This window comes from Acanthaster planci, linkage group LG09 (assembly GCF_054643075.1).
Source record: "Acanthaster planci isolate LZ-2023a linkage group LG09, COTS_SCS, whole genome shotgun sequence".
In the NCBI taxonomy this organism is placed as follows: domain Eukaryota; kingdom Metazoa; phylum Echinodermata; class Asteroidea; order Valvatida; family Acanthasteridae; genus Acanthaster; species Acanthaster planci.
Genome location: NC_141785.1, coordinates 14469452 through 14485804, shown reverse-complemented (window position 1 = coordinate 14485804; position 16353 = coordinate 14469452). Strand labels below are relative to the sequence as shown.

The window sequence follows — 16353 nt, the reverse complement described above, 5'->3', positions numbered from 1 at the left end:
AAACGTGCCATGGAGATTCTTGAGTCAAACCTTTGCAAATACAAACTTAAAGCAGTGTACTCAACAGCAAGGACACATTTACCAACTTGTCAGGAGTTGGCAAGCCATTGTTTGTCTAGTTGTTTCCATTTATAAGTATGGTCTACTGAAGATGGTGTGACTACACCTACATGTAGACACGTTTTTTGAGAGGGAGGCATAATGACTCAGATCAACATTTCTCAATGATATATTTTACGGCAACAACAAGTCATCTAGCTGAGTGTGCATTGATTGTTAAATGCCACCAGATCTGCAAATATGCCCTGATGTATTCAGATTAAACCTCCATTTAAGTAATAATAAATCTGCATTTGTGTAGAGCTCAGCCTTTAGATCTCCCCACAGAATTCATTGCATATGTAGTGCCCTACATACATAAATGAGTAAAAATAGAAGATCATCTTTGTCTTCTTGTTTTGTTATTGATACCTATAGTTTCTTTTGGCTGTTGTCAATGATTTCACTTCTAGCAAGATCATTACAGATAACTAATACACTGTGTGTTAATCTAGAACATGCAAGATTATCCTTGGCTTGGAATATGATTCCTGTGATAATGCCCTCCAAACACTTGGGTAAGACATGTTACAGATATAAAGGCAAAAGCTGTGCGAGTCACTTGCAAAGTCTATACCTACTTCTGAAGTGAATAAATGTCTCATCTCTGCTGTCTTGACTACATATCAACTACTAAAGCAGTACAATTTTCTGTACCGTCCTGTGGAACAGAACTTTTTAAGAAAAGTGTGACGTCCTATCTTATCCAGTTGCTGGACGACAAGTCATTGGCAATGTTTTGCCTGTTTTTTTAACTCGATTCCATACTTTTGTTATGGTTTGTTTTTTTATTGCATCCTCTTTGTATTTTATTTCTTACTTAATCTTTCGTTTCAAATGTATGCATGTAAAGATCTCTGCAATTCAGCCTTTGGCTGCTATTGAGATTTTAATAATAAATCATGAATGAATAACTTATGGACTTGTCCCAAGTTCAACAGACAAACACAATTATATTTAGAAATACAGTCCATCATAAAAAGTGACTGATTGATTAATACTCCTTTTGAATTTTTTTTTTCTGGCAAGTGATCGTTTTGAAGATAGCAGTGAAAGAAGGCCATTTCTAATGACACCTCTAAAGATGCATTTTTTAAAAATTCTCATTGGCAGTTTGCCTTAGGTACCTGTCTTCACAATTTGAGCATAATGCACATATGATAGAGTACCTTTAATGAATTGTCATCGATGTCTGGGTATAAAAGTGCAAGTGCACCGTGCGGGGCAAGTTCCTGGTAGACCTGTTGCCAGCGAGTGGTGCCACGCCCGCATGGGCCGTAGTTGAATAGCCAGTGGCAGTACTTGTGAGTAAAGCAACTTACCAAGAAAATAAGTTGATGTAATTACTTGGGATATGTTTATGAGAAGGGACTCCATCCACAGGTTGTTAAACTTGTTGTCATACCCCACTCGGATAAGTTTTAACGCCTCCCAGGCGCGGACATTAAAGGCTTTCAAAAGAGCAGAAGTACGAGCTGTGACAGACTATGGAATGGATCTAATATGGAAGAATAATCAATAAGCTATTAAACTTATAAGGAGGGAGATTAATTGAAAATGTTTCTACAAAACCTAAACAACGTAAAAAAACAATGAGTAAAACGAAGGAAAAGCAATCAAATTGTTCTCAGAGATTTGATATATTTGGCATAATATTAATACACATATTTTCACTGGTATTTTTAATGCATAAATATAGGTGAAATACTGTAGTGAAAGTACGATGAAGTTTAGTTTAAAAGATTAGTCAATTTAGGGGAGTCCCCCAGTGAGTCATGTGGACAGCGCGTGCAGCGTTGTGATTGGCTGCATGCTGTCCACATCCTCGCTAACTTCTGAGAAGTGCACAGCGTGTAGAATGACTAGACCAAATCATTTTAACGGTGCTGCTTTAGCTTGGATTTGAATACATCCTGTGAAGAACTATTTACAACAGGTAGATTGTTCCAGTCTTTTATAGGGGAAACAAAAAATGAGTCCTGGAATGCTTTAGACTTATGACGAATTTGTAGAAATTTTTGATCATTCCCCCTAGTTCTCCTGGTGTTAGGCTGGATAAACTAGGTTAACATCAACCAATCCGTATTTCATCTAGTCGAGCACACAAAGTCTCTGGTTTCTCCTTCTTGACCGGAAAGTTTCCCAACCCAGCTTATTTAGGGTACTGGTTACGGAGCTCTCGACCCTACTGTTGTTGTTGGTACAAAATCTGGCAGCCTGCTGTTGGATTCTTTCCAATGATGGTATACTGGTTTTAGCTCTACTAAAACCAGAATCCCACGCAGCCGTTGCATACTCAAGCACATGTCTCTATGGAGTTCCATATCTGCCGTCGCCTGTCGTCTGCCTTTTGCTTTTTGTTGTGTCCCAATTCTGCCATTTACCAGTTCCAAACATGCTATTTTCTGTCACCCGCCGTGCGTTGCCTGTCGTGCATTAGCCCCACTAGTGTGGCAAGGACTCTCACTCCCGATCCAATCCTTATGGGGCTAGTCGTGCATCGCAAACAGGACCTGCAAAAGCCGGGGTTTAACAAACGACAATGTGATGATTCCATTCGCTTCTAAGGATCTTTTCCCAATAAGGCAAGTACAAATCCCACCTGCAATACTAGTCCCATAATTAATGCTAATAATGCTAGACTACCCCTGCCCCTTGACAAGAAAATGTCACCTGTCTGAGAATTCAACCAAGTGTTTTTTTGGGGAAAAGCATTTTCAGCATAGCAAAAATGTTCAGGCCAACTTATCCACAGTCTAATTCTAATTTGCATACTTTACAAATGTGCCAACTTGTTTTCATCAAATCCTAGAAAGAAATCTGCCAAGCGATACAGATGTTCCATTTTGTCCTCTCAATTTCACTTTGAAATACAGAAATACTAGACAGTGCTGTGGATAACAAACTGTTTATTACATGTATTGTTAGGGGGAAATTACCACTTGGTTTAAGTTTCAGAAAGTGTGACGTGTTGGTTTTTGTGGGTGTGGTTGCCACGGTGGACAGACTGATGAGAACAGGTTGTCCAGCATATCAGCAGTATTTATGGGGCTAACAAGTAACGTTACTGTTTAAAAGACTTCTGTGAGTCTACCTGCAACTCAAGTCATGTCTAATTTCGGGTATACAGCAGATTTCATCATAGGTATACCCGCCCTCAAAAAAATATTGAGTCAGTTCGTCTCTTATGAAAACTATTAAGGAATCAAACATTGTAATTAATTTGTTATCTACATTCCGTTCTGTGGGATATCGTGCATGGACAGACAGAAATATTACATAGGCTATAGACCTAAAGTCAGGCCGTTAATGAGTAAAGCTAAGTCTAGAGTAACTAAGTTATCGAGAAAAACAATCTACCCTAACAAAAGTTTATTTTGTTAATTCATTTATGTAACAAAAAATGGTATTTCATATAAACGTCACTTGATCGATGTCAGGATATTATTTCTTCTTGCGTTTGGATAGCCGCTCATTCTTGCGTAAGGTTAAATAAATATATTTGTGGGGTTAGGCCAAGTCAATCCTATCTCCGATCAGGCCAGTCTGCTGGTCCGCCTCAAAAAGGTGTCAGTGGTCCCGCCACACTATATGGCAGTTGACGTGTTCACATGGAAAACCCTGTCTTTGGGGTAATTTGTAGGGAACAGAAAAGATTCAAAGTGAACAGAGATCACACACATTATTACATTTTACAGCTCATTGCTTACTTTCCATGAAAACTATTTCAAAATGAATATTAACAGGATAAACATGCTGCGTCAGACGGACAACTGATCATGTACAAATGTGGAAACTCCAATTTGAATGTGACCCACCAGTGAACTCTCCATTCCATTTCATTTTTACCTTGTGGCCTTTGAGGTCTCATAAATGGAAAAGTACATTTAGGTACATGTGTAAATTGTTTTGTGACCGTAACATGCCCAAGTGGAATGTTTTCCCTGTCTGCTAGGCTCAGTGGGACTTAAAGGAATGATCATTCCCAAATTCCCTTTTACTTTTGTCAGTGCATCTAAACCTAAAAACCCCTACGGATGAAATGGTTCAATTCCCATTTGCAACAATTGAATTGAAATTATTGGGTTTTTGAGGCAAGGCAAAGTAAATTTGACTTGTTCCACACTCGGGCAAGGTTTTAAAACTTAGGCAAGTCCCAACACTCTGTTGGTTGAAGAGTTATTAAATGCAACCACTCACATCCATGAACAGATTCATTTAGACATTAATATATTCTTTTTTTTTTGTTTCCACTCTTATTTTCATTCTAATATATATTTTTTTATTTACTAAATAAATCATATAATATGCCCTTTTCCCTGCATTTTTTAAAAATAATTTCCATTTTTTTAACGTGTATATCATTTTGCATGCATAAGCTGCTCAAAATTTCACGTATTTTTAATGTCTTAAACCATTTATTGTAAATACAAAACTAAGTTTTACTGACTGTTTGTAATTTAATATTCTACAACCTGATGTGGGGCTGCAGATCTATGGATGTCGATGATTATTTGCTTTTGATGCTCCTGGTAATGGCTTCTCATTCTAGTCACTGAATTGATCAATGTGGATACTTCTCTATCGCCAGCATTAAGTAAGTTCTTGACCAGGTAAATTGTAAAGTAGGCCCCATGTATAATTATGAGTGCTGTTGTCATTAAAAGATCTCAGATCTCTATCATTTATTCTTACCGTAGGGAGGGAGTCATGATTCCCAAATCCTAGCAATCCATATACGACGAAAGACATGTGCATATTCAATCTGTTTTCAGAATGTAGGTAAACGTACACGTACCTTTTAAGTGCTTGACCAAACACTAGAGACTGCCAGGAATAGGCTTACATTAGGAATCTTGAGTCTTCATTTCCTTCATCTACATCACAACTCAGGTGATGCAGTACGTTCATCTGATGATGTCGGCTGATGTCAACTGCATCGTTTCTACAGAAAAATAAAGAATTGAAGAACTTACACCAACTACTAACTTTCACATTAAACCAAACTGTTATGCTTGCGAACTTGAAACTGCCACCTTAAATTTCACTGAACGATCACTGCAACTACTTTGTACCCATCGTTACTTTGAGATCATGTCTCCCAGGAGCAGGAAATGGTTTCTTCACCTTCATAGATGATTCTGTGATGATTCCTACCACTTTCTTTGATTTGGAGAAATTCCCTGTTAGATTTAGCAATACCCATAACATCACTGATAAAAATAATTTTCATGGAGTTCATTGTCAGACACCGACTGTCCATTGTTTGTCTAGATTTGCTCAAACCATTGAGGAAAATGGAACATCAATACAGGTCGAGTTGTGCTGTTTTGCTTTCCTTCCATGCTCCAATTATCTTGAAATTAAGGATATTTGGGGGATGTAATTTGTGTGATCTTATTAAAAGTGAAAGTGGCCCTCAAGGTATGTTGTTCCCAATGCTTACACATCAAATTTGCTGGAACTTTAACTTTTCATATTTCTGTGTAAATTCATCGCGGAAAATTTAGGATAGAATACTTCTGTGAAATGTCATTAATTAACTCTTCAAGTCAACCTGTATCTTTGTTTTACAAAGTGACCAACACTCGGGCAAAAGCAATGAGTTGAGTGCGTTCTGTAGTTTGCACACTGCAACAAATGACATGTTTCCCACACAATCAATATATATATATAAAGAAAGGAGTATAAGATATCAAATGCAAAAAAAAAAGATTTATGGGAATGATTTCCACATAAACAATCTGCTGACCACATATGAGAAATTTAAGCTTCAGGCCCACTCTTAGGGGATTTGAATTGTTAATTACGGTCAGGGCCAGGCAATATCTAATGTTTGCAGTAACAGCACTGCAGATACATATCTCTTTTGTGAATTTGTGAGGTTCTGGAGAGAACCTGATTATGTTTTGGGCAGCACAGCCTGTCGTAGCTCTGGAGGACTTTTGCTTGATCCTGACTGTGATGCAGTGTGGAGGCTTGAAGGATGTCACTCTGCAGGCAAAGTGCAGATTGGGTGGCAATGCTGGTGAGGTAGGTAGGTTGCCAAGGGTAAAGGTGACCCATAGGCTATATAGGGGTGCAGTGTCCCAATTCAAGGAAAATTCTCCGCCAGGCCGAGCCGCACAAAAAGTACCCCCAGAGATTGTTTCGAAAAGAGGGGTCTGTTTGGGCCAAGAAGTGGTGAAATTGTGTCAGTATGGTCCAGGATCATCTCTGTAGATTCAGGGGCACCCATCTGGGGGCAAAGCAGACAAAAATGGGATTGAAAATTAGTCAGAAGAGCCCCAGGAAGGTGAGGGATGTCATTTGAAAAATGGCCGTTGGGAGGGCTTGGCAACATTCACGTTTTGGGGGGGGAGTTTGTTTTGGGCTAATAATTAAAAAATTCATTGGTTAATCTACTAAAAATTGAAAATCAAATGAAATCTGAAGGACCAAGCAACACATTGTTTTTTGTTTGAGAGGCCTCAGGGACTTCAGTTGCCTGCCATGGGGCTCCAATTTTGGTTGATTTTACACTATTTTCGATGGAGCTTGAATTGGTTCAGTGCACCCATAGGGCAGGGTGATAGAACTAGTGGCCCTAATCTGACCTTGGGTATAGGAGACCCTCTGGTCTGGTTGTGGGTCTAGGATGTTTAGTCAACTTGGCTAATCTTGTATCCTTTGTCCCTCGATGTGAGGATCAGGTTATGGAGTTCTTGGGATGCTCTTCATCACAGATGCTGTAGGGGCAGCGTATAATGTCCCCCAGGTGAATGGTACACCAGCCACAATGTGTCATTCTGCTTTCTGGAGACACTGACATCAATTGATGCTATGTTGCTCTCTTGCTCCATGGTGAAGGGGATTCAGACAAGGCCGATTTTCACACAGTAAATGCAGCAAAGCTGTTAAAATTAGGATTCTCTCCATGCCGATCTAATATGAATCTGACAAAAACAAAAAAATAAGAAACGTGTGACACGATCAATCAAAATGAGTTCCTTGTTGACACTGCTCAATTTATTGACTTTTTTATACATTTGAAAACTATGCAGCGTCAACTTCAATTTAAAAGCTGTAGTTACTATGACCTGGTGAAGATCAGGATATACTTTTGGTGATTTTTTTTCCATTTACAAGTAAGTTGGCCTGATTATCGATTACAAAGTAAGCCAATTTAGCTGTATGTGTGCATGACCTTAAGCTTTTCTTTCATTTGTTACCAAATTCAATACATTTGATTTCAATTGAGAAGATTAAATTCAGTTATGTAATTGGAATCACACACAAGCAATAGGGGTGATTCACAATAGTGTGCCGCCCAGTTTGCAACGCATTGGCCACCACAATGCACAAAATCTGTTGACCCTTTCCAAATGCTCGTATTAATAGCCATGATCTTAAGCTTTTCACGATGACTAAGCCCACATACATTTACCATTTAAGCTAGTACTTTAATAGCTTTTAGTACCTGTAGCCTAGTTACAGCCCAGGGTAAAATACCACGTTCATAGTTATGGTCTAAATTCTGTCAATGAGGTACGTTTTCTTGGCGCTGCTTTAATTAATAGAAAATGATTTTCTACTAACACAGGATTTGGTATTTAACAAGGCTCTCTTTATACGAAGCTGTCTCATCAGTAAAATTTGGTCTAGAGAAGTTAACCCGAGATAAACAACTAATAAAGCATGCTTATGGTTATTTACCCTCAACGGGTCTATACATGTACATATATTTAACCAGACCCAAGTTTTAAAATCTGCAACATGTATTGGGTTTGCTGAAGATCAAGCTCCTAGTGATAAATAGATTATTAATTCAAAGAATATTTCATACTGGTTTTGGTTCACTGCATATAACGACTGACATTTCTCAGGAACATAAAATGGAGAAAAAAGTTGATTTAACCAAGGCTTTTTACTTTCCGAATTAAACACTTCGAAGTGACATGAAATCACGAGTGAAAATCATTTAATTCCTACACTTAATCCAAAGACAAAATCAAGGCAATGCAAGTGTCAGAAATTTAACAAAAAAGCTGTCAACCTAAATTGCTTGTTACATACACACTTGCACTCATATTTAAATTTAAGGACTCGGCAGAGTCCTATATCATAATATCGATTGATTCCAAAAAGCTTTATTGCAGCCTTAATGCCTTTTATAACCCACCTAATTCTTTTCTTAATTCTTCCTTCAGAATTCTCCACTTTTTTCTATTCTGATCTTAGCCTATAAATAATTATTTCATCCTGTTTCATTTTTATCTAATTTCATTAGTCTTGATGGTTTTACTTTATTCATTTTATTTCTGCTACTTCATTTTATTATTTGTTTTATTTCTTTATGTACTGGAATGATTAAACCTTTTTTAACATGTACATTTAGATATATTTATTTTAAATGTGTTTTTGTATGGTCAGTAGCATAGGAAATCGAGGCTCTTAGGTCAGTTATTAAGTCAACTTTTCATCTCCCGGCATTTGCTGCTGGCCTTGTGTATATCTTACATGTATATGTATTGTCTGTCTTGTGCATTAATAATAAAGAGTTGTGTATTTCTGTCCCTTGACAAAGAGAACAAAATTATAAATCAGTTGAAACAGCAATACATACCAGTAACTTTACCATTTTCAAATTCTATGTCGCTGAAATCAATCAAACTACATTTGATTTAAATCCTATTGAAATTGGTGATTTACAAGTATGTAAATCAAGGTTGAGCATTTGGAAAGATGGACACTTAGTGTTAGATTATTCATTTTGGGCATATCTAAAAAACAATCATGACAAATGACTCATTTTGCGTAATCGTGTCACACAGCAACGTACATTATGCTATCAAACCAGACCAAATCCAGACACAAAATACTCCATGAAACAGGAAATATGACCAAGAAAAAGCCAGACATGAAAGATGGACAAGAGGACATGACATAAGCAAGAGTTGCCCTACGAGGAGGCAAAGAGGAGAACATGTTAGAAGGGCTTTGGTTAAGAAGGCATGCAACACTGTTCCAACATTGTTTCAATGCCAAAATGACACTGTGACGTCATTTCAGGATCATTTCAGCATTGGTCCAACTTTGAAAAAATGTCCTGTGCCCACAGGTGAGGTAGTGGGGTATGGGTGAGGAGTCATCCTTTTCCTCTCCATAATCAAAATTGCAAACACCTTTTACTTTGATTGGGGGCTAGGTACAGGCACACATTCCAAAGATTTGAAAGTATCTGAGTAACTTCTTGTCTTTTTCAAGCTGTACGTGCAGTGATAGGAGAGGGACGCTTTACACATAAAGAAATTAAACCAAGGAAGGAAAATGAATGGCCCCTTCTGATAAGTGTGTTGGGATAAGCAGGGTAAGGAGTTGAGGGAAAGAAAAGAAGAAAAGAAGGGAAAAAAAGACGTAAGAGACAGACTAGAGAAGAAGGTACACGACGTTGTTCCAACATTGTTTCAGTACTGAAATGACACTGTGACGTCATTCCAGAACCATTTCAGTTTTGAATCAACATTGGAAAAATGTCCTGTGCCCACTGGGTAAGCAGTCGTTCATATACAGTATCTCACCAATTTGTGGAACAAAAATATCTTTTTTTAAAAGGGTTGCGCACTGCACCTACATGTATGTCCATATCGATCCTTTGAAGTTTCAAAAATTTGGAAAGTATTTGGTGCAAAGTAAATTTTTATCTGTTCACACTGTATGCGCTGCAGGAGGGAATGGAAGCCATATACACTCAGGGAAATGGTGAGAAAAATAGAAGGGCCCTTAGGGAGGATTAGGTTAGGTATGTTAGGATTAGGAGGGTTTCAAGTAAGAGGGGTTGGCCCAGCGGGCACAGGACATTGTCCCAATATTGTTTAAATGACAAAATGACACTGTGATGTCATTTCAGCATCATTTCACCATGGAATCAACACTGAAAACATGTCCTGTGCCTACTGAAGTCGTAAGTGGGGCTGGGTAAAAGAGTCATCAATTTTTTTACCATTATCAAGAGCATCAAACTTTTGCGCTGGGAGGGATTGCAAATTTGGGCAATATCAAGCAGAAAAATAACCATTGCTTTCAATTTCATTATTTGTACACATGCTAGGAAGGGGACAGAGCTATACGAGACTCTTGAAAATGGTAAGATAAATGAATGACCCCTTTGGGAGGATTAGTTTAGCGATGTTAGGGTTAGCAAGGTGGGGAAAGGGATGTGAAAGGAAATGGAAAAGGAAATGGCAAAGCAGGGGCTAGATAAAGAGAAGAGACCAAGAGCCTGACAGACTAGAGGGATAAAATCAACAGAAAAACTAACAAGACAACCATGAGCAAGTAGGAGAGAAACTAGACTGCAGAAAGTAAAAGACCTAACTCATTCTGCATCACCCAACATCACCCAGCACACGGACATTGGTCTAACAAACACCCCAAAACACCGGACAGAAAGAAATACAAACAAAAAAACAGACATACAGAAAACAATTCAGACGAAACAAACAAAAAAACGGACATACACAAAAGAAATCAGATGAAACAAACAAACAAACAGTAACACAAAAAACACAAACAGATAAAAAAACAAACATGACACAACATGGCAAACAACTAGCAACAAAGACCAACATGAAGGAAAAAACAAACACTCCAAAACACCGGACAGAAAAAATACAAACAAAAAAGTAGACATACACAAAACAGACATACACAAAACAATTCAGAGGAAACAAACAAACAAACAATAACACAGGTGAGAGGAAACAAACAACTAAGACAAACAGAAAGAAAACCACACAAAGAAACAAGACATTAAACACAAAAAGATACAAAAAGAAACATGAGACAGCACATACAAAACAAATACATGGGCCCTGGCAATAAACATTAGACAAACAGTAACAAAACACAAACAAATACAAAAAAGACACAGAAAAATGAATAAACATTATAAAAACAAAACAACACAAACGCAAGACAAAAAACAAAGAAATAAAACACAAAAAAGAACAGACAGAAAAACAAAGACTAACATGACATATGAACCAAGACAAGACTGAAACGAACAACACAGATGCATGACAAACACAAAGCCTAAAAAGCTACAAAACGACCTTACCAAAAGACCAAACCAATACAAATCTAGCCAAGACGACCGACCGACTTAAGAACCAGAGAGAAAAAGCTGCAGATAGAAGAGGAAGCCAAGATAAAGAATAAGGTTAGTGGGGTTAGGATTAGTAGGGTTAGAACAGGGTAAAGGCACCTTTCCCTATGTACATTTTTGGGCGCATTGCTTACACAGTGTATTCTTGCATTTCAAATTCAAAGACTCAAAAATCTACTCAATTAACAAAACACACTTGTGCATTGCATATGGCCGCAAAAATTGCCCCGGGAGCAATTCTGACGGATATGCAATGCTTGGGGCAAGTGTTGACGTGCATAGGGAAAGGTGCCTTTAGTGGGTTAGTTGAGACAGGGAGAGAGGAGGAAAAGGAGACCAGAAAGAAAGGATAGACAGAAAAGAAAGAAGACAAGCCTGAAAAAGTACATTCAAACCAGACCAGCCCGAGCCAATAGCCAGACTCTAAAAAAAAAAAAAAAAAAAAAATACACACACACGAGACAAACAAGAAAAAAATGAAAAATAAAAAAAGCCAAAAGCTAGCAACTAGGACATGACAAGACTCACACAAGACAAAAGTATGACAGGACAGGACAAGATAAACAAAAGACCAGACAAACACCTAAGAGACAAAAAGGACAAAGACAGGACAAGATAAACAAAAGAGACAATGACAAGAGACGACACAAGACAACATGAGACAAGAGGGGAATAAAGGGAACAAGACAGGACAAACAGGATAAGACAAAGAAACAGTCCAAAACAAGAGACTACATACAGAACAAGACAAAAACACACGAATACAAGATGAGGACGAAGGGGACAAGGAGACAAGACAATAACAGTACAAACAAAAGACTTACGACAAAACAGGACAAAGACAAACAACATAGGACAAGACATTGGTCTCACATGGGCAGGGATGACCACTCCCCTGGGGTACTAAAGAACTTGCTACCCTGCTACCCATCCCTACAAGACAACTGGGTGATACAGAGAGAACAAGACAGACAAGAAAGGTAAATCCTACCTATAACAAGCCCATAAAAACAGGACTTGGGTCTCGCACGGGCAGGGACAACCACTCCCCTGGGGTATTAAAGAAAGCACTACCCTGCTACCCACCCTACAAGACTAAACAACTAAGAACAAAAAAAAAAAAAAAGCAATGAGACATTAAACACAAAAACACAAACAGATACAACATGAAACAACAAGGCAAACAACAAGCAACAAAGACCAACATGAAGGAAACCAAAAACAAACACTCCAACTCCAGAAAAAATACAAACAAAAAACAGACATACATGAAACAATTCAGACAAAAGAAACAAACAATAACACAGGTGACAGGTAACAAACAACTAAGACAAAGAAACTACAAAGGAAAAAGACATCAAACACAAAAAACACAAACAGATACAAAAACAAACATGAAACAACAAGGCAAACAACAAGAAACAAAGACCAACATGAAGGAAAACAAAAACAAACACTGGAAAACACCAGACAGAAAAAATACAAACAAAAAACAGACGGACAAAACAAAGAAAGGACGAAAGAAAGGACTAAAAAAAGAAAGAATGAAAGGAAGAAAGAAAGAGAGAAAGAAAATATGAAAGAAAGAAAGAAAGGATGAAAGAAAGGAAAGAAAGGAAAGAAAGAAAGAAAGAAAGAAAGAAAGGAGGAAAGAAAGGACGAAGAAAGAAAAAAAGGATGAACGACGAAGGGACGAAAGGACGAAAGGACGAAAGGACGAAAGGACGAAAGGACGAAAGGACGAAAGGACGAAAGGACGAAAGGACGAAAGGACGAAAGGACGAAAGGACGAAAGGACGAAAGGACGAAAGGACGAAAGGAAAAAAGGAAGGAAGGAAGAAAGGAAGAAAGGAAGAAAGGAAGAAAGGAAGAAAGGAAGAAAGAAAGAAAGGAAGAAAGGAAGAAAGGAAGAAAGGAAGAAAGAAAGGAAAAGAGAAAGAAAGAAAAAAAGCACGAAAGAAAGAAAGAAAGGACAAGAGAAAGAAAGAAAAAAAGGACGAAAAAAGAAAGCACGAAAGAAAGATAAGACAAAAGGACAAAAGAAAGGACGAAAGGAAGGATAAAACAGGTGCAGGTAACAAACAACTGAGACAATGAAAATACAAAGGATCAAGACATTAAACAAAAAAACAAATACAAACACAAACATGAAGCAACAAGGCAAACAACAAGGAACAAAGACCAACATGAAGGAAAACAAAAAGAAACACTCCAAAATACCGGACAGAAAAATACAAACAAAAAGCAGACATACACGAAACAATTCAGACGAAACAAACAATAGCACAGGTGACAGGTAACAAACAACTAAGACAAACAAAGAAAAAACACACACAAAAAAAAAAAAAAACACAAAAAGAAACAAAAGAACCATGAGACAGGACATCCAAAAAAAAATACATGGGCCCTGTCAATAAACATTAGACAAACAGTAACAAAACACAAACAAATACAAAAAAGACACAGAAAAATGAATAAACATTATAAAAACAAGACAACACAAACGCAAGACAAAAAACAAAGAAATAAACACACAAAAAAGAACAGACAGAAAAACAAAGACTAACATGACATATGAACCAAGACAAGACTCAAACAAACAACACAGACGCATGACAATTACAAAGCCTAAAAAGCTACAAAACGACCTTACCAAAAGACCAAACCAATACAAATCTAGCCAAGACGACCGACCGACTTAAGAACCAGAGAGAAAAAGCTGCAGATAGAAGAGGAAGCCAAGATAAAGAATAAGGTTAGTGGGGTTAGGATTAGTAGGGTTAGAACAGGGTAAAGGCACCTTTCCCTATGTACATTTTTGGGCGCATTGCTTACACAGTGTATTCTTGCATTTCAAATTCAAAGACTCAAAAATCTACTCAATTAACAAAACACACTTGTGCATTGCATATGGCCGCAAAAATTGCCCCGGGAGCAATTCTGACGGATATGCAATGCTTGGGGCAAGTGTTGACGTGCATAGGGAAAGGTGCCTTTAGTGGGTTAGTTGAGACAGGGAGAGAGGAGGAAAAGGAGACCAGAAAGAAAGGATAGACAGAAAAGAAAGAAGACAAGCCTGAAAAAGTACATTCAAACCAGACCAGCCCGAGCCAATAGCCAGACTCTAAAAAAAAAAAAAAAAAAATACACACACACGAGACAAACAAGAAAAAAATGAAAAACAAAAAAAGCCAAAAGCTAGCAACTAGGACATGACAAGACTCACACAAGACAAAAGTATGACAGGACAGGACAAGATAAACAAAAGACCAGACAAACACCTAAGAGACAAAAAGGACAAAGGCAGGACAAAATAAACAAAAGAGACAATGACAAGAGACGACACAAGACAACATGAGACAAGAGGGGAATAAAGGGAACAAGACAGGACAAACAGGATAAGACAAAGAAACAGTCCAAAACAAGAGACTACATACAGAACAAGACAAAAACACACGAATACAAGACGAGGACGAAGGGGACAAGGAGACAAGACAATAACAGTACAAACAAAAGACTTACGACAAAACAGGACAAAGACAAACAACATAGGACAAGACATTGGTCTCACATGGGCAGGGATGACCACTCCCCTGGGGTACTAAAGAACTTGCTACCCTGCTACCCATTCCTACAAGACAACTGGGTGATACAGAGAGAACAAGACAGACAAGAAAGGTAAATCCTACCTATAACAAGCCCATAAAAACAGGACTTGGGTCTCGCACGGGCAGGGACAACCACTCCCCTGGGGTATTAAAGAAAGCACTACCCTGCTACCCACCCTACAAGACTAAACAACTAAGAACAAAAAAAGAAAAAAGCAATGAGACATTAAACACAAAAACACAAACAGATACAACATGAAACAACAAGGCAAACAACAAGCAACAAAGACCAACATGAAGGAAACCAAAAACAAAAACTCCAACTCCAGAAAAAATACAAACAAAAAACAGACATACATGAAACAATTCAGACAAAAGAAACAAACAATAACACAGGTGACAGGTAACAAACAACTAAGACAAAGAAACTACAAAGGAAAAAGACATTAAACACAAAAAAACACAAACAGATACAAAAACAAACATGAAACAACAAGGCAAACAACAAGAAACAAAGACCAACATGAAGGAAAACAAAAACAAACACTGGAAAACACCAGACAGAAAAAATACAAACAAAAAACAGACGGACAAAAGAAAGAAAGGACGAAAGAAAGGACTAAAGAAAGAAAGAATGAAAGAAAGAAAGAAAGAAAGGTTGAAAGAAGGAAAGAAAGGAAAGGAAGAAAGAAAGAAAGTAATAAAGAAAGAGAGGACGAAAGAAAGGACGAAGATAGAAAGAAAGGACGAAGAAAGAAAAAAGGATGAACGACGAAGGGACGAAAGGACGAAAGGACGAAAGGACGAAAGGACGAAAGGACGAAAGGACGAAAGGACGAAAAGAAGAAAGGACGAAAGGACGAAAGGACGAAAGGACGAAAGAAAGAAAGGAAGAAAGGAAGAAAGGAAGAAAGGAAAAAGGAAGAAAGAAAGAAAGGAAGAAAGGAAGAAAGGAAGAAAGGAAGGAAGAAAGGAAGAAAGGAAGAAAGGAAGAAAGAAAGAAAGGAAGAAAGGAAGAAAGGAAAAAGGAAGAAAGAAAGAAAGGAAGAAAGGAAGAAAGAAAGGACGAAAGGCAGAAAGGCAGAAAGGCAGAAAGGCAGAAAGGCAGAAAGGCAGAAAGGAAGAAAGGAAGAAAGGAAGAAAGGAAGAAAGGAAGAAAGGAAGAAAGGAAGAAAGGAAGAAAGGAAGAAAGGGAGAAAGGGAGAAAGGGAGAAAGGAAGAAAGGAAGAAAGGAAGAAAGGAAGAAAGGGAGAAAGGAAGAAAGGGAGAAAGGGAGAAAGGGAGAAAGGGAGAAAGGGAGAAAGGAAGAAAGGAAGAAAGGAAGAAAGGAAGAAAGGAAGAAAGGAAGAAAGGAAGAAAGGAAGAAAGGAAGAAAGGAAGAAAGGAAGAAAGAAAGAAAGGAAGAAAGGAAGAAAGGAAGAAAGGAAGAAAGGAAGAAAGGAAGAAAGGGAGAAAGGAAGAAAGGAGGAAAGAAAGAAAGGAAGAAAGGACAAAAGGAAG

The 16353-nt window shown here is 37.9% G+C and overlaps 1 long non-coding RNA gene across 1 annotated transcript; it reads right to left on the bottom strand.

Moving 5' to 3' along the window:
- Positions 1–1126: 1126 nt before the first annotated feature.
- On the bottom strand, positions 1127–9783 carry LOC110981896 (uncharacterized). The gene is made up of 4 exons (XR_015426432.1): positions 6696–9783; positions 5998–6337; positions 4898–5044; positions 1127–2612 (listed from the first exon to the last, which is right to left on the bottom strand). It is a non-coding gene; the product is annotated as an uncharacterized LOC110981896 (long non-coding RNA).
- Positions 9784–16353: the final 6570 nt, after the last annotated feature.